A 25,605-nucleotide genomic window follows, 5' to 3' on the forward strand; every position below is an offset into this window, starting at 1 on the left:
AGACCTTTACATTGTATAACTGCATTTATTCTCACATTAATGGAATACTTTAAACATGTTAATAATTTCTTTCTGTAGGTCTTTTTCTGTCCTTACCTGTTGCATATGTAGGTAACATGTATACAGAGTACGCACATGCGCACATGTACACTCATATAGATGCTTACACAGCAGGCTCAAATCCCTATTTCTTTGCTTAAATGCAAAGGTGACTTATTTTTGAAATCCATACATGAGGATTCTGTCTCTACGTGTTAAATAATATTATAAAGCAGTCACCGTATTTAAAAAGTATATATATAAAATGAAGTGCCTTAGTCTATACTCAGTTATTTAAGTAAATTACTTTGTTTTACAGTTGCTAAGCACCCACATCTGTGTTTAAATATGCAGAAAATAGCAAGTGTCGGGGAAAAAAAAGTTGTTTACAATGTACATTCTTATGGTGAATGAGCTAGGGTTATGTGAATAATTTTATTTTTATCATGTCTCAATTTTTTTAGTGCTGCCTCATTATTTTAATATAACTGTTTTAGTGGTCTTTTCAACTTCCCATGAAGTTGAAAGTAAGGGATTATTTTGTATTTTATTTGGTTTAGATAGCTGTGAAATGGTCTATGTTTCTTAATCTTGGGCAGTTTGTGTGGCTGACTTCTTGGCTTATTCTCTGAGATAATTAGATACATGGCTGAAAGCTTCTGAGTGCAGATAAAATGGAAAAATGTTTCAATAGATGAGCTCTCTGCTTTTGTGTGATTTAGATTTTTGTAGAAAACCTTGCAAGGAAACTGTTACCCAGTAGATGACACCACAAGTGTTTCACCCAAATGGGTTTGGTGAGAAATGGGAGCCCTGCAGTCGTCTTTGGGACAACTTGTCCTGTGTAACTTGGTCATTTAAAAGAGGATGATTGTATCAGCTCTCTGGCATTTTCTCCATGTCTGTTTCATCACAGTCACTTCTTTTTCAACCATCTCCTTTAGGGTTGCTTTTTTTTTTTCTTGTGAATGCTTTCAGGTGACCGTGGTTAGAGTTGTTCATTGAAGTCCTCTGTAGGGTGGAAGAGTCTGGTGATCAGTGGGATCACTGGAGAGACCCGGAGGATGTAAAGCTGCATCTGAGACTCAAATAATTACCTCCTGCTCTTCCACAATGCAGTCTGTTTCTTGCGAATTGCTACCATGTGGCACAGTGGTTGGACATGTCACACCTGTGAGATGCCAGGACTGATCAGATGTGCCTTGAGCAGGGGAGAGAACACTGTGCTTTAGCAAGGGGCTAAGAGTATTTGTATTAGGGCCAAGCACTCAGGGAGACCCTGTTATGTTGCTGACTCAACAGTTTTGGCCTGGCATGTTGTCTGAACAATTTGGCACCTTCCCTGTTATACAATGCAGCATCGTGATCCATTGGGTACTGCAAAATACAGTGGGGGCTCATAATAAGCCAGTTTTGTTTAGATGCGACACATTGCTCTTAACATGGCAAAAGCAAGTGTTAAAAATTATCAAGGGGAAGAATCTCATGCTGACAGGCAAATAAACTACATAACTTAGTAGGTGTTTCTGTGATTGTAGTATACCATAGAGGACAGAGAGCAAGAACTAAAATAGACTGTGCTCTGCCTGTGCTCTGCTGATGGTTGTTTCAGCTCCCATTCTGGTCATTCACTGATATAGCTACAGAGTTTGCCAATGGAAATTATTTCTCTGAACTTAATGAATGTGAGAGGGAGAGTTTGAAAATTTATGGATACTGTTTTATAGTTTAATGTTGCAGGTGTGTGAGTTTTATGTAAGCATTTTGGGCTAGCTTTAGGCTTGGTAACTGAGCTTGATGGAGTGATCCCTCTAGTCTCATTATGCCTTTAAGTGTATTATAGGACAAATAGGTGTACTATTGACAAATATGGTCCAATATTACCCTGACAAAGATGGAAATATTTCAGGTTTTTTGCCATTACTTCTTGGTTTTTTGTTCTTATATAGTTTTGCGTAACTGGAAATAATTCATCCATTTATCACAAGGTTGGTGAGGACCAAAGGAGATCATTTCATCCAACCACCCTGCTCAAGCAGAGACACAGAGAGCTGATTGTCCAGAACAGAGTTCAGATGACTCTCAAGTATCTCCAAAGATGGGAACTCCACAACCTCTCTTCCTATGTTTAACCATCCTCAGAGTAAAAGGGTTTTTTTTAATGTGTTTCTGTTTGTGCCCATTGCCTCTAGTCCTGTGACAGGGCACCACTGAGAAGAGTCTGGCTCTGTCCTCCCTTCAGGTATTTATATACATTGATGAGGTCCCCCTTGAGCCTAGTCATCTCCTGGGTAAACAGCCCCAGATCTCACAGCCTTTTCTCATAGGAAAGATGCTCTAGATTCTTCATTTTAACTCCTCTTGATTCTTCTCGATCTGATTTTATTCCAATACTTATTAAAACTTATACAGAAAGAATTTAATTTCTTTCTTAAAATATGTTCATCCAATAAACTCTAGATTTGACAGCTTAGGTACTTTCAGGTACTTTTATAGGGATGCTTCAGAGTGAGGCTGTTCAACAGATGACTCCTCAGAATAAAGAATGTCCTAATGCTCCAGACTCATTTGTTTTGGAGATGGACATTTGATCACCCTTTTTGAGATAGGTTATATCTAGAAACAGTGAGCAAAATGAGGCTGCACAGGGCCTGCCTTTAAAAAAATTAACTTATCAAATGCTTTTAAAGTTCAAAATGTATGCTTGGAGTGATTGCTATCCTTCCTTTCCAGGCATTTGGTATCTATGGATTATTGAAAATATTATGATAGATGCTAGCTGAACAGCTATCTCTTGCTGACTAATGGTGTGATGTTATTTTTTAGCTCACTATTTAATGTTTTCTAGCCTTGCTGGATAGAAGGTAACCAGATTGAAACATTTTTCATACCTTTTTTTTTTTGATGGAAAATGGCAGCATTCAAGGAACAACATGTCACGAAGTCGTATCAACTTCAACACAATTTTCAGTTAGATGTTTAGTGGAGTAATTTGAAATAAAAGCAGATTTTTAATTTCATTTTGTTCCAAGCTTTCTGTTTTGTTGTGAGTTTCCATACGGCATGCCACATGTTTGCTCTGTGCCACAGTTCAAGTTCATGTTGATCACTTCAGTTCAACCGTTTGCCTTTTCCTCTTCTCCATGAGAGGAGAGGTGTCTTGTTTGCCACTGTGCCGCTAGCAGTTGTTGTTTGCTTCAGTAGCATTTTCAGAGGATTCCCTCAGCACAGAGATTGATACTGCTCTTCTCTGTCAGCTGGCTTTCAGCCATCTCTCCTGCCACCAGCCAAAATTTGTCTGTAGTGCCACTTAAGCAAGTGCTCTGGGTATCTGACAGTGGCATTGCCTGTTCAGTGGGGAGCAGAGGCAGTTTTGGAGTTACCAGACCAAACTGGCACTGGCTTTGTGATGCCTGTCCCCAAATGGGACAGGAAACAACAGCAGCAACCTTCTCAAACTGGCTTAGGCTGTGCGTGGAGGAGGGAGGATGGCACTGAGGGAGTCTCTCCCCATTCAGATCTCCGTAACAGCCAAGGCTGTGAAAGAAGCATGAGCAAAAGTAATTTTAACACTTTTTATTTATCTCTCACTCACATACCCAAACATACACCTGCAGTGCAGCAGCAAGCAGGGCAGCTCCTCTGCAGAGCGTTTCCTTCTCCCTGCTGCTGTTTGTGCTGCTGTGCTTAATTTGCTGGAATCTGTGGAAAGGTGTGAGGCAGTATACATCCTTCTGCATTTATGCAGCTTTGCTCCACAAATGCTGTGAAAATAGCAACAGGTTTTATACCATATTTGCTTTGTTTACTGTTATGTGTGCTTTAAGTTCCCAGAACAATTCCACATGTATATTTTCCATCCTTCTTCATCTGGTGTGTCGTTTGCTCGGCATGGAAGCTGCAGGATTTGTGGGTAGTGTTCATGACTCGTGTGATTGTGGGATCCTAAGCAGGCATACTGAGAGGATTATAGCATAACTAAAACCTGGTCTACAAACCAGGAATAGACATACTTTTGGCTCCCATTACTATTGTGTTGCTGTAGCATAATTTTTCATGAGGAAGGGTTGTTTGCCAATCATTCAACCTTCAATTTGTAGACTCAAAGGTCTGCCTATTGTCTGCTCTGTATCTCCTGACTTGCCAGCTTGATCCTTTAGGAACTGGTGCTTATATAGGCATAAGCCAGGGGTTCTCTGGAGTAAACTAAGCTCCTCACATCCCCTGGAAAGGAGTAAAAATTATGAATGAAAATACATTCTCTTTTTGTTTTGAAAGCACAGGGTGGTAGGCTGAGCATGATGACTCGGTGATGGAAGTGGTACTCATTGGCATCACATATGCAGAGCAGTGGACTGGTAAAAGGGACTGGGTGGGAGTACTGAGACGCTGGCTGTATCAGCTCAGGAGGGGAGAGAGAACTGCCCACCTGAACTAACAGATAAAACTCTGTAGGTAAAGTCAGCCCTTTCTTAAAACTCCTTGGTGTGGAGACTGGTGACTTTTCCAGAAGAAAGACACCTCTTCCTAGTGCCAAGGTTTATAGTCTCACTGTAGCCCTGATGAGATAGAGAAGAGCTTGGAGGCTAGTGGCAGCAAAAGCATCCCTAGAGTTCCCACCCCCAGCTACCAGCTGGAGCCTGGACCTGTTGTCTCCCTGTCTCTGGAGGGAAGCCTTTCTTGTGTCAGATTGCCATCTCCACTTACTCTACTGCTAAAAAAATTGTCTTTACTCTCTGCTGCCTCACCTTTTCTCTGTATTCTGTTATTGTTCACCTTCTCTGTGTTTCTACAGAGTTAGTGTGCCTCCAAGTTTCTTATTCTGAACAGTGCAGTTACATACTCAGAATAAACTGGCCACTAACAGCCTTCATTTTCAGCTTAAAAAAAGGGAAGTGTTATATTTTGATAGTTTCTTCTGAAATACATTGCATACTTTGAAGTGAAATGTGATTGTTTGTTTTGTTTTGGATCAGGAAATGCTTGTTATCAGCATGAAAATTTCAGATTTAATTTCTGAAACAACAGCAAGAGCAGCAAGAGTAAAAAGTGTTTGGACTGAATTTGTGCTGAAAATTTCAAAATTTCACCATTTGTCACAAAACAGATGAAATTCTTCTCTGTGAAGAAAAGGCAACAGTACCAGAAGGCAGCATTTACATCAAGATTGCTCTCCACTGTCACAAGCGAAGGTGTAACAGGACTGATATCAATGGAAGAAAAATGATCCAGTCTAGTTTTTTAGTTAGTCATCTTTTTTTCCCCCGTATTCGATGTCAGTCACCTATTTACTGTGGGAAAGAAAGGGAGAGGAAAAGTATATAAACAAATACTGACTGCTCTAAGTTGAGACAAAAAGGGGAGAGATCTCTCCTACTATTTATTTACAGTGTAAGAAAACCCCAAGAAATAAGCAGTTCCAATGTACAGAGGTTTTTTTTGCATATGGAACATTACATTTGCTCTCTTGAATTTTTCTAATAAAAATCTACTATTAAGCACATAATAAAGAGAAGTAAAAAAAAAAAAGCCTTCCTTTTTGCTATTATGTGTGACTGTTGGCAAGTTTTGGAATCTGAGTTTCATACTTCACAGTGATATGCCACTGATACCATGTGTAGTCTCTTTTTTTTAGGAGGAGGTTTTATGAAGAATGAATTTTGGTATTACAAAAAGGGAACTAGGTCCTTTGGTCAGTGATTGCTTTTTGATTTTAATTTTATGCCAGTGGAATCACTTCTTGGAAACTAAAGCAGGAGCAGCTGAGGAAAACACTGCTGTGAAGTGAAACCTAGTCTGGCTATACTAATTTAATCCACATTTTGTGATGATTGGGATGTTTCAAATATGTTCCGTGGAGACTGATGATGGATTTTAAGCATATACCGTTTGTGATCATGTATTTTTTTAAGTCCAAAACAGTAAAGCTATATTTTATTGCCTTAACTTAGAGCATAAAAGGTGATGGTAGATCTGTATATGTACTTACGTTTGTGTGGATATTATTTAGTTTTCGTTTGCTGGGCAGACATAGTCCCAGCCTGAGCAAGGATGGGAGGGAGGGGCAGCTGCCGAGCCAGGGTGTTGTGGGAATATGTACATATACCATAAAGAGAAGCTAAGGAGAAAGGTGGTGTATCGAAACCCTTGCCTCCCATCCCCTCTTCCACAGCAAAAGCTGAGTTTCTTTGAGCTTGTTTGATTATATTGCTTTTACTCTATGTTCATACTTCACTTGTTTAGTACTTTTATACCAATGGAGGCTCATAGTCTGCTCTTATTTTAATCTCATCAACAATATCACCATTTCACTCAGCGGAGTTGCTACAAATTTGTAATAGGTGTAAATGAGAGTGAAATTTGACATGTTTCCAGTTGGTGAATTGCATATTAGCCTGATGTTATTTCAAGAACTTGCAATTCCTGTAAGGTGTCCGGTGTCCATACCAGCTCTTGCAATGATACATATTTGTGTGTGTACTTACTCTCATTTCTGCGATCAAAAAAAAAACAACCTAGAAAAAGCTCTTACAATCCTTTACAAAATACATAAAATTTTCACTATAGACACATAAGCATGTGTATATTACATTCAGAGACAGAGCAGTTTAACATATTTAGAAATTCTTTCACCAGGCTTTGAAAATCTTAGCTCATATGTGAAAGCTGGACTTCACAGTACTTACGTCTCAATGTGAATATGTAAATCTAACTTCAGACACCCATTTATAAAAAAATCTTAGACATAATTTTTCTATGTATACAATGTTCATATATATGCATTCTCTTCGTGTAGTGCAGGTGCTTATATTTGTAGGCAATATTACATCAATATAAATGCAAGGAGCGTTGGGCACTGAACTACAAATATGATTTCCTCTCATTTCATCATAACAAAGCAATGGAGAAGGCATAAGAATGAAACACCCAGTGCAGATGCATCTCTCAGGATGTGCTTGATAGATGTTTAAGTTGGACATAATTAATAGTTGTAACTGCACTTCTTTAGTTACAGTGCTATGAGATGTAGCACTAGTTTTTTGTTGATTGCAGTTAAGTTTTGTCCAGCCATTGTCCTGCCATGGAGGATGGTGGTCTGTTAAGCTTCTGCTACTGTCTGGGCCAGCAGGAATAAAGGCAGCAGGGAGTCTGGCAAGCATTGCAGGGGTAGTGGTCTCAGAAGAAAGACACAGAATCACCTTGGATCAATTCAAGAGGTTTAACTGAAGAGATTGTTGTATTTCATGCTTCAGGATGTGACCTGTGTGTTATGTAGTTCATCAGGCATTGCACCTTAGGGCCTTAAAAGAATGTGTTAGATCTCCATGTTCAGGGTAATTATGACCATAGAAGAAGTCATCTGGTTTTTGTAATGAATTTGTTCACCTTTGTGATTGCTGTCATGCAGTCCATTAATTGAATGTTGTCATGGATCTCTGTAACTGAATTGTTTTAAAAATATTTTTTTTCAGTGGAAGCTTTTGTTTATATTATACCTTATTTTGGAAGAAAGCTAGGAACTGGGTACATTGTGGTTTCCAGGGTCTTGAACTATTTATGGGATTGTCTGCTAGGTTCTACATATTACTTGCAGGCTTTTAAGTGTTGGATGAGAAAAAAAGTTACAAGGCAGACGCAAAATAATATTAGGAAGCTCAAACTGCTAGAATGAAAATATGAAAAGGCAGTTGCTTGGTTTGAATTACAGGTACAGAAGTCTCAAATATCGTGCAAATAGCTTTTGCTTTTACTTGATGGTAAAGGCTGATTAGAATAAGTACTATTGAAAGTATTCACAAATTCAAAGTTATTTTGAGATTTTTCATTTGCGTAGCAGTTGAATCAGTACAGAAAAGCACCATGAAGTGAACAAAGAGCTCTACAATAAGTGGAATGTGGGAAAACAAATAATTTGCCCTGGTTTCAGTTAATAAATTTACAGATAATATAAGGCAAGTCACTAATATGTTGCTTAATCTTTGAAATACTTTACTTGAAGTCTGGTCCTTGTCATTATCCCAGCTACACAGATACCCTGTTTACCATGGGACTGTGTGAATTTTGCTCTGCTAAGCTATTGATGCTGTTCTACAATAACTCATATATTAAATAATACTATTTTCAAGAATTTTGACTGTCTGTTAAATAAGAAAGGTGGAAAAGCCTACCTTTTCCTTCATTTATTTTCTGTGAATATCTTATCATTATCAGCATATCTGCTGTAAGATTTGTAGCAATATTGATTGCAATATTTGATTTTTCATTAACAAGGTAACAGTAATTTTAGAATGCATGGTGTTTTTATTGTTAGAAATAATTTTCCTGTGATATTTTAACCAAATACCTGTGGGCAATTCATAAGACTTGGGGTTTGCATAATCTAGGGTATGATAGGTAAGAGGATGTGACACAGCTTGTCAGTAAATCACTTGCTCAGGTTCAGCCTGGGTGATAGTCATGGGAAGATGGTAACTGCCTGGCAGATGTTGGGTGGCATTTATGATGCGTTGTTTGTGCATTCAGTTCCTAGTGGAGAAGTGTTGAAAAACATCATTATTTGTTGGCAGTCAAAACAGAGAGGAGCTGGATAATGAACTAGCATATGGAGTGAAACAGTGTCTCAGCATTAGACATGGTCCCTTCAGCTCAAGGTTACAGCATACTGATGAGGTGTGCCCAGATTCACTGAAGCTGTTTTGAGTAAGTCTGAGCTCACAGGCTGCATTAAACCCCTCAGCTTTGAGCTTTTTGAGCGTAGAGCTCATGTTGACCTGTCTCGTAGCAGCGCTAATTAACTTGACCATGATGCTCTGTATTATGGCAATGAATCTCCTGCTTGCACCTTGGCAGTTCCCATCACAGGCAGAATGAGTCTGCAACTGTCAGTTTAGACCTGGCCTGAGAGACCTTCGATCATTGTAAACTGGAGAGCTGGAAGAAGTTTTAAGTTAAAGTAGAATGCAAGTGAGGCCTCCTAGGAGTTTTGCAGGCATTGAGTGGGTATGTGTAAGAATCATCTCTACAGGCTTCTGTTCTAATAGGTGAAGGGTCTGAGTTTGGGCCGGTGATTTGTGTCTGCACTTGTAGGTTAAAGCAAGTGTAGCACTGCTTTCTGACAGAGAGGTCAGCTGGCACTGAATAACCTAGACCTACTATTAAACTCTTTTATCCCTAAAACCAAGCAGTTGCTTGCAAACTGCCTGTGGAAAATTGCTCCAGACAATTTTCAGTTCACTCTTGAGCCATGTGTAGAAAGTGTTTGGGAATAGGCTACAACTGTTGGGGACTTCTGTAACAATTGGAATGCACATACCACTGAATTCAAGTTTCTATTCGCATTGTCTAATATATTGGTGCAAAGTGACCTTTAGCAACACCTACCTCTCTCTACTTGTTCACCATGTCGCAGTGTATAGTATACCATCCTCTTGAGTGGTGCAGCTGTCTGTGTGCCATTTTGATCCAGCTTGAAGTAAAAGATGTGCTGGGCATTTTGTGAATTGAATGAATGCCCTGATTTGCTTCATCATCAACCTGCATGTACAAACTGAGCTACTACACATCAAAGACAGGACAGCACACTGCAGGGACTGAAGTGTGTGGCTAAATTCAGGCCAACAAGTGCCATAAGCCAGTATTGCTGATCAACACATTGCAAAGCCAAGCTACACCTCAGCTGAGCCTAGGAAGAATCTTTATTCTGTAAAACATGCAGGTTGAACAGATTAGGAAGTGCAAGAAGGATTCGCTTCCTGTGTAGGTTTCCCTCAGCTTCTCAGAATCGGTTTTGATTTCAATTCAGTGGCCTCTGTAGGTCAGATGAGGCCTGCAGACTGAGTTACTTCATGAATAATAGCTACAATAGTTTTAATCCATGTATTTTTAGAGGTATTTTACACTGTCTGCAGTGAGCGATGATGTTGCCTTTGATACGTGTGGAAGGCACAACAAAACCTGAATGCAGTTCTTTTTTTGGCACAGCCTTCTCCTTTATGTTCAGGTATAGTACACTGGTATTTTGCCTACTGAGCAGTGAAAAGAAATGGAGTGAAATGACTAGTGGGGTTATCCTTGAAGAAAATTCCCTGAAGAAAAGATAGACTGCAGTCCGCTCTGTCTTTTCTGGAATAGAAGAGGACTGTGCAAACTAGAATGAACTGCACAGGGAGAAACATTGAATAAATTGCAAACCAAATAGAACTGAAGGTACAATCCTTAACATACTTCACAGTGTGAAGTGTCTCAGAAAATCATCCTGTTAAGTACAATACCAGATGGAAACGATTGGTAGAGTTACAAGAAAATCAGACTTATGTCTGTAACACAGGAGGCTCCGTGTATCTTCATAGGCAACTTGGAAAACCACAGACCTCATAGCATATATATTCCATGGAAGAACTTCTGTCCAAATAGCTTGATGGAAGAAGGAAATATGAACCATTGTGTTTGTGTAGAGAAAAATTACCAAATTCTAATGAGTAATCATCATGAAAAGGACAAAGAGGGAAGTGCTTTCATGTATTCTTCAGAGAGGGAGAATAAAACATTTTGGCTATGACAAAAGCAGAAAAAATGTACCCCACAGAGAGTTGTCTTCCTCATCTTATTTCTGTCACTGATGCAAAAAGAGAAATTAAAAGCAGAGTTAAATGTTATGTTTTTTGCTTTATTCAGCTACCTTTCAGGTAATTTGTAGTCTGAAAAGAAACACTTCCTACAGTCAGGAGACCATGAGTAGGAAGGTTGGATTTTCTGGTGGTGGAAATTTGGGACAGGTATCACACTACTGAATTTAGCAGTTATTTCAGAGGCTTATCCTTGTAACTGGGAGCAAAATCCAATCCATAAGTGTGAAGTTGGAATGAATAACATTTAGATAGAAGAGCTAATTATGTTTCTTCACAATTTGTTGGTTGTCTATGATCAAAATAGTATCAAAGAACTACACACGTTGATGACCAGCTAGTTCACAACCAATGATGTCAATTCATCAGCTGGAAATCTTAGAGGAAAAGTCCCCTTGTTTCTGTTGATCACTTGTGGTCATGAAATAACTGTGTTTTATCCTTGCATGTATTTAAAGTAGTGATAAGAAATAATAGAGCCATTAAATAGGGCACTGGGGACAGTGAATTTGAAGTACTCAGTACTGCTTTACTCATCCATGTTTAAGAAAGAGGAATTGAAAGAAAAGCTGAAAGAACTACTAGGGTGACCAAGAAGAACCTTGTTTAGCACAGCTGAACATGAATTAAGACAAATATGGTTCTTTTTGAATTTCCCAAGTTAACACTTGGGAAAGACAACAGTCCATGTATATCCAGTCTGTAACTGCATATAAATTGTCCACAGAGCAACATAACAGGAAATAGAAGGCAGTTTCTTAAGAAAATAGGAGATTGAGCTTCTTGAGTAATGTCCTACTGATAGAACTAAAGACAAAAAACAACCCAAAAAAACCCAAATCCAAAGCTCTAACTTGTTTTCCAGCTGATCATAGAAAACAATCAGTTTTAAAGAAAACAGGATGATATATGTGCCTTCCCTAGGAGAGCACTGGATTTCAGTAGTTCACCAAGTCCTTCCTAGTCATATGTTCCATATGGACAAAGTTTCACTGTGAAGTGAAACAGCTCTCTGAGATATTTATAGCTAGAAAATGTATTTGGAAGGATTACCATAACTTTCTTACTGAAGTTTTACTTGTGGAAAAATTAATACTGAGTATTTTTACCAAAATCAAGATTTCAGGAGAACTGAAAACATAATCTTGAATTTCACAGGCTTTTTCCTTTTTGTTGGAAAGAATATGAAGTTTGTGCTGAAAATCCATGCTGAAAAGCAGAGATGAGGGGAAAAGGGCACATTTTGATTAAACTTTGCTTTTCAGTGCCTGTGCTCTCAACACAGTGTGACAAAATTATCAAAACATTTCCACAGCATCATCTTTTTTAGTTTTTTTGGGGATTTTTTAATAAATTGTTGAGTGTACATTTGGTGTTACTGCTTTTTTTGTTCTTTTTGTTACCGAAGTCCAGTACTTAACAGTCTACTAGTAAATGTAATGTGCAGTTTCTCAGAGGATACCCAGTTGTACATCTTTGACAGGACTTTCATGTGTTACCCCTTGGGTCTAGCTGTTGCAGCATGTCCCACTGGTAGGAATAGGTTGTGACTCAGGCATTTTGTGATCAAAAAATCTCAATAGGAAACTAAAAAATGGTTCTGTAAAACTAAATTAAAACTTCTAGCAATTAGCACATCTCCAGGGAGGGATGGGAAAGAAAAATACATAGTGTCTGTAGGTTGACAAGGAACCTGGGAACATATTTCATTCAGTAAGTAAATAGGAAGAGTTTGGAAACAGTTTACAGCAGGTACCAAAGGTGGTAGAATAAGAGCGTGGTAATATGGTCTGTCTCCACCTATCTATTTATATATGCAAAATCAGTAATTTCCCAAGAATTATTTGAACCTAGCTTATCACATTTTGAAAGAAATTCATGCAGATGTGTAGAAGAAAGCATTACTGAAATCTTCACCATGGAATTGCTTGGATCTTGGAAGTGCACACCAGTATGGGGGACACTGAAAGGGCTTTGTTCTCAGTAAATCTTGGAATAGGTTGATATATTAGTTTAGAGTGGGTGTGGTGAGTTGACCTTGGCTGGATGCTGGGTGCCCACCCAGCCACTCTATCACTCCCCTTCCCAGCTGGACAGGGGAGACAGTAAGATCGAAAACAACTTGTGGGGTGGGATAAGGCAGTTTATTAAAGCAAAAGCAAAGCAAAAGCTTGGCGCATGCAAAGGAAAAGCGAAAGATAACAAGGTTTATTCTCTACTTCCCATCAGTAGCAACATCTGGCAACTTCCCAGGAAGAAGGGGTTCAGCGATGTGTAATGGTTCCTTATCATTCATTGGAGACAATGAATGCCTGCTTTCTTGCTCCTTTCCTTAGCTTTTATATCTGAGCTGACATCATATGGTATGGAATACCATATGGAATATCCCTTTGGTTAGTTTGTGTCAGCTTGGGTCCCGTCCCAGAAGGAGTGTTACAGCGCTGATGCTGTGTTCAGCAGTAGCCAAAACACTGGTGTGTTATCAACACCCTTCTAGCTACCAATGCAAAGCACAGCACTGTGAGAGCTGCTGTGGGGAAATGAGCTCCACCTTAGCCAGACCCAATACAGTGGGTTATAGCTGAGTAAACACCTGGAGTGGAAAGTGAGGAAGGCACACGTATTTCTGTGGATCATTGGTCACTAAGGTATCACATTCATGTATCAGCTAAGGCTGCTATTTGATCATGGCATGGGATGCTGGCCTCAGAGAAGAATGGGGTAACATTATTGCCATGCGTTGCCTCATCAAATCTCTGCACTTTTCCTAATCCAAAAGAAGGAAGACTGTTACCTAGGACTGCATGTTGGTGAATCGAAACTTGAATGTCTTGTCCAAGATCATACCCAAAACATGTGGCTGAGAGAGGAAAATATACTCTTGTCTTCATCTATTACCCCAACCATAAATCCATTTCTGATCTTCCACTGGTCCCTTGCCTCATTTATGACACATACAACTTGATTGATCTCTCTTACTGTCCATATTTACACAGCTCCTGAAAGAGGAAGGGGCTTCTGAGCAGCATACCTTATCATAAAATGATAAAAATACATAAAACTCTGTATTCTGGTATATATGTTAGAGCAGACAATTTTATTCCTTGACTTTTCAGTGCCTACCTTTGAACTTGCCAGTATCTGTACTAAAAACACAGGTGGGTGCCTAAAGACTCTTCTTATGGCATTTCTATGAAGAAAATAAAAACTAAAGCACCAGCACATCACCGAGTGAGTCCATTTGCTGCACTACAGCCTTTTTATCATAAGAAAAAAAATTACTGATGGCTTTAAACTGAAAGAGGCAGGTATAGATTAGATATTAGGAAGAAATTCTTCACTATGAGAGGGGTGAGACACTAAAACAAGTTCTCAGAGAAACTGTGAGTGCCCCATCCCTGGAAGTGTTCAAGGCTAGGTTGAACGAAGCTTTGAGCAACCTGGTTGAATGCCCCTGCTCAAGGCAGGGGACATTGGAACTAGATGATCTGTAGGGTCCCTTCCAACTCAAACCATTCCATGCTTCCATGATTAAAACATGAACATTAAATTAGCATTGTAATTCAGCCGCACCTTTGGATTTTGCAGCAAAAGAACTTGATGTAAATTTCCACTGAGTGCATGTTTCACTCAAATGTTAGTTGCAGTAATACTGTTTTAATAATTTAGTCTCTTCTATTCTACATATGCAAAATCCCTTTGCTAAATTTTTAGAACCTGGCATAATGAGATTCACTGGCTTTTTCTTGGATCTAGGAAAAGCATGTCTGTCACAAGGACTGTGTTGTTACTGAAAGTGAAGTTGTGTCTCTTTTCTTCTGAGGAATGGAGCTGTAGAAAAACAGGCCATAGGGAGGGTGTGTGGCTTTTTGGTGGTGGTGTTCTGTGTTTCTATATCTATTTATCTATCTATGAAATGAGACATTCAGAAAAATTTTTCACTCCAAACGTGAGACAAACTTCTTGTTGTGAGGAACTGAAAAATGACTGAAAAAACCCTGCGTTCTTCACTCTGCATGTTATGTTTAATAAATGTGTCCTTTCTGGTATGGTTAAAGAACAGAATCAATCAGATTGAGAAATGTCAATAGAGGACCATTCAGAGAGTTTACAAATAAACTCTGTCATCTGTGCTGAGCAATGCCTGTCCTGTCTGCTCGGAGCCCACCACCACGGGAGGTGGGGGGTTCTCTCTGTTGATGCTTCTCATCGGGACTGTCTCACAGGAGATGGAGTTGAACATCACTGTTGACACATCACTGATGTTCTGTGTCACATGCCAGACTACACTATGTGACCCTAGACAGAGGAACCTCTTCAAGGGAAGGTGGGGGATGGTACACAGGAGCTTTGTGATCAGAGCAATGTTCACATACAGTTTGTGAGGAACAAAGCACAGTTAAATTTTGTTTAATTCTTTTTAATTTTGTATGCTTTTAATTCCAGAAACTGAAATTGCATTGTCCATGGGTTTATAAATATTTAACACACATTTTTAATGAATAAGAAATTGACTGTAAGGGTCAGGAGCAAATTCAGTTACTTTTTCAGATACTTTTTTTAATTGTTTCTCATTATATTTGTAAATGTAATTTTAAAATCTTTAAGAAGAAATTAATATAGACCATCAGAGAATCATCTCTAATAGATAACATTTATTAGTGTTTTTCACTTCTATTGTACCATTAGACCAGGATTTCAAGAGTTTTTGATGAGTACCAAAATCTTACAAGGAAAAGAGATTTCCCAAGATCATGCAGTAATTTTGTGGAAGATTCAGGAATAGAAAACAGCTCCATGCTTTATCTGATCTAATCAAATAGTTTTCCAGATAGTCAACTATTTTCCTCAGCAGTCTCTCCATCTTTTGTATGTTTCCTACAAGAGGCAGCATACTGTGGAATAAAGATTTGGAAAAAATGATGCTGGGAGCAACCCTTGTTTCTTTGAATAAACTGCCCTAGTACATCACTTTTACTATTTAAATAGTTTATAATATAGTATGGTCAAAGTAAGGCTTACTGAAACCGACTGATTTTATCCATTAAAACATCAACAGAGCACTGATGCTGATGCAAATGGTGAAATAAAATCAAAAGGTCTCAGATAAACTCATTACCATCCCTGATGGCAGTTACTTGACAGATTTATATGCCTAAAGAGAAGGTATGAAGTGAAGCCTAACTATTCTTCATGGTATTTTTTAAATTGCAGTATTTGTAAAGGATGCCAGACATTCACCTGTCAGGCAGTAAGTACAGTCCTGAAGTAAGGAGTAAGATGGCACTATTTTACTATGCACACACATGTAGTTCCTTTTCTGTGAGCTTTCAGAAAGGGAAAAGAAAAAGATGGAGTAGTATATCTGGAAAATTAAAAATAAATTTAAAAGTTAGACAGGCTCCTCTATCCTATTATCTTAACAGCGATCTCATCACTGACTGTAGCCCAGTTTGGCTCTTGAAAGTAAAATTGTGTCTTCTAATATGCCTTCAAGACGTTACTACACCTTTAGTTCTGAGGTCCATAAGCCATTACTCTGGGTGCTCATAAATATGCATTTCCTTTACACTTTTAAATAAGCTGTTATTGCTGTCATTCACTGCTAGTTAAGACCTGTCAGGTGGTGTTTCTGTGTAAGGAAAGAAGTTTAAATTATGAGCGAACTGAAGATATGTAGTTCTTAGGTGTGCTAAAATTATGAGTGAGTTGGAGAGATTATTCCTCACAAGTAATTTTAGGATCCCAAGGGATAATGGTGATGTATACAAGAGATGTTCCCTTCTTGGCTAATTCCATTAAAAGCCTCCGATTTCTGCTTTGCTGGAGTGAGACTCCAAAAATCTGCTTTTCCATCTTACATAATCACTTTCGCAGTATCCTGTGACATCCACCTCTGCTACGACTGTCAGTGCACTGACTTCTGGAGTGACAGTGATATATAGGTCTGACAAAGCATCCCTCGCAATGTTCTTCATTGAAGTAAGAACTGCAAATGCTGTCAGTATTACTGGAAGCCTTTTACTTAGGCAGAATTAATAAATTACAACTTGTATTTTGGGTCTTGTTATATACAGCTGGATCTTGTTTTATACAGCTGGTCCAGAATGATATAACTAGTAGGAAATTGCTGCACCTTGGCGGCATTCAATTTATGTTCAATTCTGAGAAAAGTAATATCCACTGGATAAGACACTGGATCAGGAGATAAGGTATCCAGGATTGCAGTTGTGCCATAATTCTGGTGCCTGACTTCATGCAGATCTCCTCACTCAGATGTTTTCTCTTCCTTCCCAGACTTCTTCCTTTCCCTCTTTAAACACGGCTGTGATCATTCATAGGATGTCCCCTTCAGCTCTTGCAGCTTTTCCACTCCTAGGTGAACGACATGAATCCCATACTTGGACTAAATCGTAAATTTACTTTGTTCCCCACAAGTTCTAGCTTCAGTCCAGGCTTTGCTTGGTTCAGACCTGGGAAGCTTTTCTTTAGCACATTGTGACCGGTGGTGAATTAATGTAATCTTGGCAGCAAAAACTTAGGCTGATGTTAAAAGGGATTTCAGCTCAACAAAGCAAGCATTAGAGAGGAGTGATTCTGGCTTCTCCTGAGCTCCACTGTCTCTGAGACTCTGTCCCTGGTTCATCATGCAACTTTGTTTGCTGCAAGGCTTCATTTGTTTTTCGTAAAATCAGATAGATGATTTAATTCTAGGTGATGTTTTAATACTGTTCAAATGGTGCCATACTATGGAGTATGAGAACAAAAAACTGAAACTGATAGAAACAGATGTGATGTGGTATTTGCAGTGGAAGTCCTGTACTCTGTTTCATAGGGCCTCATCTATTCCCCAAGTTGCAAAGGTTTTCTGTGCCACCTCCAACCTCTCTGTTCCAATTGGGAAAAAGAAACCTGTGGGTGACAGGTTGTGTCCCTGCCTTCCTGGACTGGTTGTCGCCATCCCTCCTTTAAGCAAAGCCCCATAATAGAACGGTTGGTGAGGTCTGTGGCTCCTCCTGTGGTTGGGAGGGTGCTTGTGGAGAAGCAGGGGCATGGGAGAAGGGATGACTCCAGATTCATGTGGTGCCACAGTCCCAGTATGACATTCCCCCAGGGACAGGCCTCAGTCATCTAATAAGGTTGGACACATCAGGTAGTGTGATGTTAACTACAGCAGAGGGAGAGACATCTTCTCCTGAAACACCATGACTCTTTATCCAAAAGGTTTAATACTGTTGTTACAGTACTTGGTGATACTGTGGTGCTTGTTCAGCAACCACTGTTGTGAATGAGTTAGTGGTGTTTCCTGGCAGGACCACGATACACCCCAGAGTAAATTAGAAATCAAATTACTGGTGTTGAAAACATTTTTCATGCAAGGGGTGGTTTGATCCTGCTTAATAGCAGAGATGTGGTCTGGAAGAGTTTCTTCCTGGTTCAGATAGGCTGAGGCTGCTGAACAGGTTTTGTCTTCAGTGAGGAAAGAAGGAAGGTGGCATTGCTTTCCTTTTGATCGTGGTCTTAGAATAATTTACATGTGTGCTGACTTTTTCCTAAAAACATGCCCCAGTAGGGTATCCTTGACTTCTCCTGTGATTTCAGTTGCTCCTGTTCTGTTTAAAGTGAAAATAAAGTAATTAATATAAGACAATGACAGAAGTTCCTGGTTATGTAGTTGCAGAGATAAGAAGAACAAAGATGTTTTGTGGAACATCTGTTACATTGATATGTTTTATTATGGGAAATTCAATGGGATGACCTGGTCATCAATCTCTGTGTTTTCCTTTATTGTCTTTAAGTGTGCTTGGTGGAGAACTATTACTAGTATTTTCTTACCCTCCTGCCTAAGCACAGGCCAGCTTTTACTAGAGCTAACCTCTGGTATTTATAAAGCCAACATCACAATAACAAGCAAACAGATGGGACATATAATATTCATAAATTATTGAACACACCTTCCTCATCCTTCACAGTAAGCTCTTCAGGACAGGGGCAGTGTCTTGTAAGCACCTAGAGTACAAAAAGGAGGTAAAAACCAGCCAATGTGGTTTGTTACATCAGTTCTATTTTCTTCTCTGACAGAGTAGCAAACTTTCCATTGATGAAGAAGACGTACCATACAACTTGACCTTATCAGGGCTTTCTGACAATGTATTCTGGTAAACAAACTAGAGATGCATGAATATTAAACTACTGCAAGATAGGTACCAAAGTGTTATGAAAGCTATTCTCAGTAGTTACTAATGCATCCACAGTGGCCTGTCCTGGGCCCAATATTATTATTGCCACTGGGATAATGAAAAATTTTACCAGTATGAAAGGCGGTAAAGAGATGAGTTTAAAATTAAAATTCAAACTAAATTTGAGAAATCAGTGAAATGGCTTGGAAAAGTAGAATATAGTCCAACAGAAAAAGGGCAGAATTCTTAACTTTGGTATAAATATTCAACCTAGAAACTGAATATGGGTAAGAAATGCTTATGCAATAATCTTGGAGAAAGGGTTTGTAACAGTGAGTAGAGTCACAGGCAGACTATGATTGAATGTGCAAGAAAAGTGTGTACATAAAAGATACCAATATGGTCTATTTCCACTTTTTTGCAGCCAACAGTTAATAAAATCACTGTAAGGCAAATTGCAGCTGGGTGCAGCCTGTCTCAGAGAGGCAGAAAGACTCTTTGTGTGCTGTATGTCCCTCTTACCACACCTTATGCTGCCTTTTTCACACCTCTTATCATGAATGAAACAGTATGATAGTTTCTATTGTCCAAAAATTATCTAATCAAATGTTTGATCAAAATATGGCTTTTAATTGCAATGATGGTGGATACTTCTTAAAATCATAGGATGGTTTGGGTTAGAGGGGAACCTCGAGATCATCTAGTTCCAACTCCCTGCCATGGGCAGGGACACCTCTCACCAGGCCAGGTTGCTCAGAGCTCCATCCAACTTGGCCTTAAACACTGCCAGGGATGGGGCATCCACAGCTTCTCTGGGCCGCCCATTCCAGTGCCTCACCACCCTCACAGTAAAGAATTTTTTTGTAATATGCAATCTAAACCTACTCACTTTCATTTTGAAGCCATTCCCCCTTGTCCTGTCAATACATGCTCTCGTAAATAGTCTTTCCTAAGCAGTAGTATTTTTTTGTTTTCTTTTCTCATTTTCAGAATTAATACTAAAATATAGTTGCTTATATGAAAATGTAACTGCTAGTAGTTGTTCCATAGCAAAGTAATAAAAGTGTGTTCAAAACTAGGTGTGCACTTCAATGTATGTATATATTATGTAGGTGGAGAAGAAAGAAGAGAAACACCTACCCAGTGATCTGTTTCAAATTATTTGTATTAATTTATTTTTAAGAAAGGTATTTATTGTTTTCGTAGTTGTTTGTTTAAGTGGAAAATATCATGGAGATTGTTGGAAAAGTTACTTGAACTGCCATCATGTGTGTGGAATCTACTCCTTTGGCATGGAGCCAGTACTTTTTAATGGCTGTAGGCATGCACCTGTTGGGCTTGAGCATAAGATTGCAACAGATAGTTTAGCACTGAAAGGCATGAGAAAGGACTGCCTATCAAATTATACCTAGTAAGCATCAATATTTTAGTACTCTTCTTCAGATCTTTTATTATAGTCTTGCAGTTGAGTATATTATACAGGTATTGAAAACAATTAAATTACCTGAATAATTAGTTTATTTAAAGTACTGATGTTATTTTTTGTTCTGTACATTATTGATAACCAGTTTCCTGAATTACTTTACTTAAATGCATATATCAATTTTTAAAATACTCCTTAAAAAAGTATCAGAAAAGGTGCTACTTTTAAATATGTTCTGAATTACTGATTACAGTGTATGCCTTTACACAAATTTTAAATGTAACACATATTTTTTAATGAAATGCTGCTTTTCATGGCAACTCATAGCAAATTCTGAGGGATTTTCTGTTTACAGTTAGAATGTTATATTTAACAAATATTACCAGACTACTGGTTTGAAATGAGGGAAATATAGCAATAATTAAATGGGTATATTTTGGTTTATTAAGAATGGATTATATTCTGTGTTTTTTTAAATCTTGCATGCAGCATAAAATGAACTTATTTTAATGCATCCTTCTTGTTGGCTTAAAGCTGAAATATAGTTGCTTGAAAATTAATTTACCCCTCATGAATGACTGGTTGGATTATCTTTGTAGCATTAAATGTCAACCCTGAGCTCAGAGCACATTGTGTCTACGGTAAAAAAGTTGTCCCTGAGCACTTAATGTTGTGTTAAATGATGATGTGTCCTTTGCAAATGTATTATTAGTGTCAAGCTGTTCTGTCTCTCAAGATTGAAAAATGGTCAGTGATTTGAGCTGCCATTAAACCTGAATAAAATAGAGAGACTGTGGGGGGTTTTCATGCCTTTTCTGAGTACAGACATACTCTTGTGTAGATATAAGACAGATCAAAATCTTTCTGTTAACCTAAGACCCAAAAACTCCCTTTGGAATCACAGCAATTAAAAATAAGAAAATCTCACTTCCGCTTCTCAGGAAAAGAAAGCTCATTGAATGCATCTGTGTGACACTAATAGCACAAAAAAACAATAATAAATTCTTGAGAGCTTGGTCTTGTTTCTGTAGATGTAAGCTGGGGCAGTACTGCTTATTCTCAGACGTAGGTTATAAAACTGTTACCAATGTATGATTTTCTGACTGATTTTTAATGAAGTTAGGCCTGAAATTCCTCTGGAGTTTTGTTTTTCTGAGGTTCCTGAACATCTCAATAAATAGTTATTTCCAGTTTTAGAGTGTTATGAATGAGGCAGGCATGTTTAAGATGTGATGTGTGTGAGTAGAGTTTCACAAAGTTTCACTGGATTGAAGTTCTGTTACTCAGTGAATATATAGTGACTGGTTTAAAGTCTCAAAGATCGTAGAGTCATAGACTTACACATGCACCTTAGGAGCTAGGTGCCTAGATACTTTTATGGATCTGGATGATATTACAAGGCACTTCAGAAAACACTTCCCATGCCAGACACCTAACTTGCTGGCATTTAGAAAGGCACTTAAAAGTTCTACTACTATGCATGAGCTCAGTTTTGAAGAGTCCCAGGGCACATAGGAAAAAAAAAATGCTTGTATTCCCTCCTACTAAAAAACAAACTATGTAAAGTTATGAAATTGTTGATAGTACAAATTTGAATTTTTAGTCCATTGACTTGCTGTTTACAGACCCTACTGAATTCCACTGATGCACAATAGTTACATTAAGGTACTTCAGGCAATGGGATTTTATGGCTAAATTCTCCCTCAGTTTTCAGTCATTTAGCTGGTTCCAGGGAAGTGGTTCCTCAATGATTTGAAAAAGGCAAATGCCATGCTCATCTTCAAGAAAACTAGATGGAGGATATGATCATACTAAAGTGAGTCCAGTGAATGGTTGAAATGTCTATCTGGAGCACAGGATGTACAAGGAGAGGCTGAGAGAGCTGTCTTTTCAGCTTTTAGAGAAGGTTCAGCTGAGATGTTACTGCTGTTGCAAATACTTAATAGGAGGCTACTGACAGGGTGAAGCCTTAACTTTTCTCAAAGAGGTACAGTGGTAGGACAAGAGGCAAGTTAGAACATGGAAATCCCGCTAGGTAGGTGGAAAATATTTTTACCAGAAGGATGGTCAAATGTTGGAAAAAGTTGCTCAGAGAGGTTGTGAAATCTCCATATTTGGAAATACTCAAAACTCAACTAGATAAGCTGAGCTAGACTAGCTCCCATAGTAACTTGAGCTGACTTTCAGGTTGAATCCAGTTTAGAAGTTGGCTCTGTTCTAAGCAGAGGGATGTACCATATGACCCCCAAAGACTGTAGCTTAAAGTGGGACCACAGCTGGTACACAGGAACAGTTCTGAAGCAGCAGTGTGCTAATTCTGGTATATCTTCACCACAGTGGCTCTGTAGTATGGACATAGGTAACTGGCTTGGGAACAACCACGTCATAGCTGAGCTATGTTCTGTGGGATTTTGCGTAGGGTTCTTGAAACCTTCACTAATTCATATCAATAATCATGATAAACACATTGATTTTGGTTTAACCAGGTATGTGATTTCACACTTCTAGTTTGACAGTAAAGCTTACCACAGTCTGCCTCTGATTTCTGATTAGCTGTGTATGCATTTTAGTATGGGTTTCAGCATCCGTTATATTAATGTACTTTAGTTAAACTACTATTGGTAACTAAAATTTACCCAGTAGTTGTAGTTTTATTACATCTTAAACAATACTTTAACATATTAAATGGATTACTGCTCTATGGAAAATGTCTTACTAATGTTTTGATTATGACTTTAATACCAGCATAGAAAGATTGAGGACAGCAGTTTGTTGGTGAAAGTGTTGAAAGGAATTTTAAATCTGTAATGTTGATTAGCAAATTTTACTATCTGTCAGGTTTTTTTGGCATGCTGTAAATAACTCATTTTCAAATTATTTGTCTGAGTAATTAAATTTAGATTGCACATTCCTCATTTCAAATATTTTGACTCTTATCTATTTGGTTTTCCATTGTGGCTTAATTGGTGTGGTCTATATAAATGGACAATAAATTTATATACCTTTGTTATAAAGATCAGTCATTGAATAGAACTTGGTATTCATCCCAGACAGAATTATGATTGAATGTATTTGCAAGATTAAAGCACTGAATTTACTTTTTTCTAATTAAAGGCAATTACAGATTTGCAGACACAAATAAAAGACAATGAATTGAGGAATAAGTGTAGGAGCAAGTCCATTTGCAGGTGAAAAGAAGTGCCTTTGAAGCAGAACCAGCTGTATTTTCACTGAAAGAATAACAGTTTAGGAAGCTTTTCTCCATGTGCTTGCTTGATAGCATAATGTACTCATAAGCAGCTTATGCAGTACAGTATTCAGAAAATAGCAGTGCATTAATTTTTAAAGTAGCAAATGCAGGCGAAGAGCAATGCTGCCACATGATGATAATGAAGGTGGATATTGTGAAGTCTGCTGAGAGAAAAGAAAGCAGGGAGCTCCTGAAATGTGAACATTTATAAAACAATAACTAGATATTCATATGATAATAAGCTTGGACAGCAGCATCAACAAAGGCCAAAGAAGCAGTCCTGTTTCTGCTTAAGCCTGATGAATTGAAAAGCAGAGAGACAGTCTTCAGTCTGTTATTCAATTCCAGTAATGAGCTATTGTTAGAATGAAAGAATTCTAGAAATATCTAGAAGGGTTGGAAATATAATGTTTTTTCTTGTGGAGTTATTCTACAAATTTGTTCAAGTTGTATCTTAAACAGCAACATCATTAAATACAATCTTAAATGTAGTCAGTTTTCTTAAATGTTGTTCTCAACATGCTGTATTCTCAGTTACATGTATAACGGAGCTCAGTATATATGCAAAGTACAGTGTAATGCATACTACCTGGCAGTGTCACAGTATTTCTGTAGACTGAAAAAAAATTAACCCAGAACTTAATGAACTTGTCTAGCTCATACATATTATTTAGTTTAAGTTTTGCATTTATCATTGCACCACTGGAGGTTTACTTAAAAAAGAATGCTCAATATACAAGATCAGGTCATCTCTAATATGTATTAAAACTATTGAATAGAAGGTATATATGGGATCACAATTTCCCTTGTAAGCAGAGTTAAATAAAAAAATTCTTATGAAATCCATAGATTATTATTCCTAGTTACATGAAGAGAAGCAAACAAACTCATGGTGTATATTGTATGAATCCCTAATATTCGCCGTGAAGGAGACATCCTTTAGCTGTGTTTAGTAGCTAAAAACTCTCTGTTTTCACCCTTATCTTCACCCTTTTCTAATTCTACAGCTAGTAGAATAGACTTCATTTCTACCTGTGGGAAGTTTTCCAAGCAGGATCTCTAAACAGAGCACAACTCAGTTCCAGTGCTACTGAGGTCACTTTGCCACCAAAGGAGTGGAAAAAACTGTGCAAGAAATATGGAAGGGAGGGGCGAGGTGCAAGGTGAGCTCTGGAGAGCCTCCAAAGGGCAAAGGGTACTTCAAACACTGAATGGAAAGGTGGATGATCTTTGCATCTGGTCTTGAGAGTACCTGGCAGGAGGCAAGATGAGCAGAGTGGTAATATCTGTAGTCAGTAAGAAAAGTTACCCTATCATGGACTATTTCTTTGGCCTTAAAAATGAAAAGGAAGTGATGGACTTGGAAAAAGAAAAAAGTGGCACATTTAAAAAAAAAAAAAAGGAAAGAAATTGAGATAGTAAAAAAAAAAGGAAAGCTGGCTTTCGAGTGATGACAATAACAACAATGAAAAGTAGAAGAGGAAAGAACTGTGCTTAAGTAATAAAAAAAGTAAGATTTTGTCTGGAAATTTTCCAATTCTATCTTTTGGCTTCTTCTTGTCTTCATATGTTCCCTCAGGAAAACTCAGTGTCTCAGATAGGCATTGGATAAAGCAGACAAATGGGGCTTTGTCTGATGAGTCCGTCTTAACTGGCTTTGGCAATCACTTCCAGGGAAGAAGAAATAGCTTAAGCTGATGACTCTGACAGATAAAAGTACAAGAAAGCTTGCAGGATAAATGAGATAAAAGTAGAAAACATTGAGAGTGTGAATATAAGTATTCCAACTGGTTGAATTTGCAAACCCAAAAGAGGGGAGGCTGTAGGAAGCCTGTATTATTTATTTCTGCTTATTTTCCAGGTGGCAATGATCAGTATTCACGTGGTAGGGGCTTTGCATTTCATAGTTCTTTATAGTCCTGTAGTGCAGATGTCTTTCCCAAGGCTTCAGAAAGTTCACATGTTTTAGGAGTCTTTTTGTACTGTTGATGAATCTGGTTTTCATTACAAAGAAGTCCACAGATGCCCTTTTTAAACTTTTGCATTTGGTGGACTCAGACCGTTTTCCTTACCATAGTTTGTTTGGTT

At 38.2% G+C, this 25,605-nt stretch overlaps 1 protein-coding gene across 2 annotated transcripts in view; it reads left to right on the forward strand.

Moving 5' to 3' along the window:
- TRIQK (triple QxxK/R motif containing) overlaps nucleotides 1-25,605 on the forward strand; it is a 59,201-nt gene that overhangs the window by 19,016 nt on the left and 14,580 nt on the right. The window lies entirely within an intron of this gene.

The sequence above is a fragment of the Manacus vitellinus genome, unplaced genomic scaffold, assembly GCF_001715985.3.
Source record: "Manacus vitellinus isolate BGI_N305 unplaced genomic scaffold, ASM171598v3 scaffold_1_pilon, whole genome shotgun sequence".
NCBI lineage: Eukaryota > Metazoa > Chordata > Aves > Passeriformes > Pipridae > Manacus > Manacus vitellinus.